The sequence below is a fragment of the Pocillopora verrucosa genome, chromosome 4 (assembly GCF_036669915.1).
Source record: "Pocillopora verrucosa isolate sample1 chromosome 4, ASM3666991v2, whole genome shotgun sequence".
Lineage (NCBI taxonomy): Eukaryota > Metazoa > Cnidaria > Anthozoa > Scleractinia > Pocilloporidae > Pocillopora > Pocillopora verrucosa.
This window is the reverse complement of record NC_089315.1, coordinates 17,659,381-17,664,755: the sequence shown is the minus strand read 5'-3', so window position 1 is coordinate 17,664,755 and position 5,375 is coordinate 17,659,381.

The following is a 5,375-nucleotide window of genomic DNA, read 5'->3' as shown; positions in this document are numbered from 1 at the left end:
TAACTGCTAAATCGATTTCACCAGGCACGCTATGCATGAGCCTAAGTTAAATCATGTCAATTAAGATTACTCGGGCGTATCCAAGATAATGAAAGGTCTCGAAGCCATTCATTACAAATAGTATCATTTCTCGAGAAAGTAGGGATGTTCATTTAATGTTTTGTCATGTTATTAAAGTATAGTAGTTTAAGGCACAAGCTAAGAAATCACTTACCAAACGTAGACCTATTAGTTACTTCAGCACACTTTGAATGAATTAAGTTACCCTAGCATGAAGCCTCAGAGTAGGTCTGTTAACTAACGAGCCGATTCATTTCTTGCATAACAACACATTACGTGGTTATTACAACCCATATTTTGCTTCTGTTCAAACACGAGTGAAGAGAAAGCTCGTGATAAATATATTTCACAACCCAAGAGAATGCAATAAAGGTAGTTTGGCGCACACGCATAGCAATAACCTCTTTTCTCCTCATGGCGTGGGCATTACTCACATGCCTAGTGCGTGAGAACATTGTTGCCACAGTTCGGAAATTCATATTAATTAGCTTCAGGAAGCAAGTTTTAATTTCAGCTGCACATAAACTCAAGGTTTTTTTGACCGTCATATTCCAGAGTCTTGAAATCCTATAAATCATATAGGTAACTTGTTCCCTATAATTTATATTTTTGGAATATGAAAAACCAACTGCACCTGGTGTATCTACTTGAGACGAGCGCCTACTGTAATTAAACAGTTTTGTTGAGTCATGTCCAACGCTTTGTCTGAAGATAGGCATCAGAGTGGGGGAAATCGGGGGAAAAAGGGTCCCTAGCAATTCATAGCTCGATCGAGAAAACTAATGCAATCACTAAGTGTAAGTCTAAACCATCAGACCGTAATGAGCTGTTTTTAAGACCCCACTTCTTGAAAGGTAAAGACTTAAGATAAACTCACACAGTCAGGCAGTTTTAATGAGATATGCAAATTGTGTGCTTTTTGATGTAATAAACTTTGACCTTGCTATGCAAAGTGATCTTAATCTGCGTTCTCTGCATTTTTTTCACTGTTCACCATTATATCTTCATTTCTGTTCACCTTCATACCTCCACATCTTCATATCAAGTCGTCATGATACATAAACATTTAAATTTGATACAACATTGAAGAGTATTGCCTACTACTTTGCAAATTTTCTTAGTTAATTTAGGAGAACGAGACTCTTTATTGAAAACATCACACGCACCCAACGTACAATGCAGAACGTCCTTCAAAAGTTCCTTTAGATTTATTTCACTTTTTAGAGTACTTCACAAGTCTGGGAATGAACACAGCTGATTGGTCTTAACAAACAGCTTTCTTGAAGATGATTAACTTCCTTTGTGTTGCTGATTCAGTGAGCGTTTCAAACTTGACTTGTGACCTGATATTTCTTTAATTGTCTTGAAAACAAGACTTTATCACGAAACCTACTTAATATAATTGACTTCCATTACTTTAAAAGCGTCTTCCTAAATATCGACAACTATGCGCTCTCCCGTGCGATCTAAACCTATTTTCAAGCTGAGTGCAGACTCAGGGTAGCAAACAGAAATAGAAAACATGAAAACCCCCTTTGCATTATTTTTCAACCGAGTGATTTCACGGTACTGATAATAGTTTCGCCATTACTTAATTGACTCATTGAATTGCTTTTTCTAAAACCTTTTCAAACATTCGAGCTTTCTGTCAATTCGACGCTAGATTTGTACATGCAAACTTTGGGTTTCCTTGTTTTTCTTCTTTCCTTCTATCTTGGTATATTGAATTTTGGGTATTACACTTTTTGAAGAGAAAGCTTTATACAAGCGCATAAATGATTGTCTTCTTCATACTAATGCTGTTCAGGAATGCTATTCAATTGCAAACAGTGTGGTAAAAATGTTAATGAATGGTTTATGCACTATATTGATTATGTATTTTCTCTATTGACTTTCAAGATGGTGTAAATGACTTGAATGCTAGCGCAAATGAAAGTATATTTTCCTCTTTTGTATGACGAATGACGCCCAAGAATGCCTAAAATTGTTATTGAATGTTAATTAAAATGCAAAAATCGTCGATGAATCTGATTTACTTGCAAATGATGTTTTTGTCTCTAAGGATTGTATTTTCACGCAATTGTTCGCCCCTTAACGCAAATGAATGCGTATTTTCTCGTAATGAATAGCAAAATTGTTTGAAGGTTCTTTAAGATAATGGATAAACAATGGTTTCCAAGAAAATCTGGTCTTGAATAAATGCTAAATAAGCGCCTCCGAGATAAAATGTGAATAATACAGTAACACTCATTTCTCTACGTAGATGACGCGATAAAAAAAAACGAACGCCGTGTACTAAACTTTCTTCTTCATAAAACTTTGGCGCAAATTGATTAGTATGTCATTTGCATTAGTTTACCGAGAGATACTTTAATTTGTAGAAGGTAATATGAAAGTATCCGTTGGTCAAGTCATACGCAAGTACTGCATTCCCTGTCTTTTTACCACGGGCAACGAAACTGTAACATGTAGTACGCCATCAAGATAAAGCGTGCTACCTACCTAGGATGCTTAATGATTACAAGCGCAGTAAAATCGATCATTTGAATTCGATTCTGAAATGCTAGAAGTAGTGATTAAGCCACAGAATCAACAGAAGTGGTGATAAACGGTTAATTGGTGATTCATTTATGTATCTAAACCGTGTACATCAATCCTTCGCTCGGGAACAAAGTGTAGGCTGAGAAAATTCGTTTTGAAAAACGCCTAATCTCTTTGATTAGATTGTAAAATATATAAAACCCTCATTGCAGTGCAAGAGATATAACTTGTCATGGAGAAACCTTCCCCCTGTCTCATACCTGTACCCATATTTTTTCCATTTTTTTTTGGTACTATTGAATTCAGTAAGAGCATATGGTAAGCCCAAAAAGGGGAAGGTATCAATACACTCTGAGCTTAATTAAGAGAATTTGGTATTGGATCAACTAATAATCCTCTTGTTGATATTTTTCTTCATTGTTATTACTTGTTGGCTTGATATTGTTTTGACATGGTGAGGAAAAATCATGTCTTGATCACTAATTGGAGTTAAAGGGTTAAGTACTGCTTTACACATGTGGTAATCCATTCCTGGAACATCCAGAAAGTTGTAACAGTTCCTATTTTTTAGTATTTGGTTATTTAAAACCATGTAAGCTGCATTGAATTTTACCCATCCATCCCGAATAATGCTGCATTCTGATCATGAGTAAAAACCTGAACCATTGGTAGCCTTGCAGTTTAGTGCCATTACCATTATTTCTGCCATAGGCCGAGCTGTCCGAGACCGCTTACCTGAGGGGAAAATGACTTGGAAAAGGATGATTAGACCAGCGTGCGAAAAATTCACCCCTGAAAACATCGCTTATTGCGAAAGCTACATCAATTTCATGAGTTCTGTGGATCCGTTTCGCGTTAAGTTTTTCGATGAAGCGGGTTTTTAGATTGCGCGTGATTTCCTTTGCTATTTTCGATTTCGAGAACAATTTCTTTTAGAACAAACATGCAATTACATGTAACTTTAACAACGGCTGAGATTTAAAATTCTCAGGGCCTGAATGTCAGACGACTGTCTCCTGTTGTCTGAGTCAAAATAACTGTCAACTTATTTAATACTCCGTTGAAGACAGCAAATTCGCTGCACTTGCAAGAAGAGACAACGCATTTTCTTTGACGCATCGCTAGTACTAGCGCAAGCAATACACGGGCCATGGCAAGGCACATTTGCAGCCGTGCAGTCTTCACTAAAATTAAAGTCTAGAGCTCGGGCTCGCGTAATCGATCTGGCATGGGGAAAAGATAACTGATAACTGTGACTGTATAAGGAAATTGACAACGCATTTTCTTCATACGAATTGCTAGTGCTAGTATATGTGCTACTTTGTCCTTGACAAGGGGCATTTGCTGACATGTCGTCTTCAGAAAATCTGAAGTCTGGAGTTCCGGAAATCGATCTTCCATGGGAAGAAGGCAACTGATCACCATGACTATAGCGCGGAGTGCTTCGTTGACTTTCACGCAGAGCCAAATTAATTTAATAGTCCTCCTCCTCTGGTGTCTGAGGCACAGGTATCGAATACCTCGAAGGCGGGCATATGGGATCAGTTCCCGGAAAGGTCACCCCTTTCTTCGCCCAGAGCTCTTTCACCACATTGGGTCTGCTACTTGAGGCCGGTGTCAACGACAAGAGCTTCTCTTGTAAGTCGTGTTTTTCGAATTAGTTCTTGGAGATCGTCGTTTGGCCTAAGAACAGCCCCATGGCAAATATTCTCGATTTTTTTAACGTCTGTGTTGATTGCCATCCAGTTCATTAACTCTCGGCCACTCAGATAAGAAATATACTTCTCCTTGCCGCTGTTAATTAAACATGTGAGGATTCGTTGAGAATATGTACGCTTACTGGACTGCATGTTTTCAAGCAAACTATCACGTTCCTCCTTTAACCTTTTGTGTTTTGATTTCAAAAGCTGGAGATCAGTCTTTAAGTCTTTGATTTGTCGTTTCTCCTCTCCACATAGGCGCGCTGTAGTACAGCATTCATTCACGCAATTTGCGCGCGTATGGCCGGCCCGCAAATGACACTTCGTACAGGCTGTTCTTGTAGAATCTATTGGTCTCTGCGAGAAGGACTGCTCGAGTGACTCTATTTCATGAGTTTTAGTTGTAATTACTCTCGGGTAAAATGATGTTAATCCAACTGCGTGAGGAGTGAATTTCATTGTTTGGTCACGGTACTATTCAGCGCTATGTTTTCATGCTTTCAACTCGACTCATTCGAACTTCGGGAAATGGTTTGTCTCGCAAAATGTGGAGCCGCTTTCTCTTTCCTCAACATCTCGAGGCGAGTTATGATGAACATGCTTGCGATACGACAATTTTTTTTCCTTATGCTGGAAACTGAAGAATCAATCTTTGAAACTGGTAGTCATCACATTTTTCAAGAAGCGTTCGAGCTCTGATCGTGTAATTAAATGGGGTTCTGGCAATTTGAGCGGATCAATATCAGTAGCTGGGAACAGACCCTTATATAAAACTACCGTACAATTTTAACAAAATACCCTCTCATATAACTCGCCATTGTTATATAGCTACTCTTCAGAGGTACAATTAAAAACCCCTGGATGTAAGATACGAATCTAAGACCTCTAGATGTAACAAAGCATTCACGATCGATATCGACATCTGCGCGCAGACCCCAGATGTAAGATTTTACGATCGATATAAACATTAGGACACGGGTTTAACGTGGATGTGACATTGTAAGGTCAATATCAACATCTGAGCACACGATACACACTAAATGTAAACGTTTACGATCAACACGGACTTCTGAT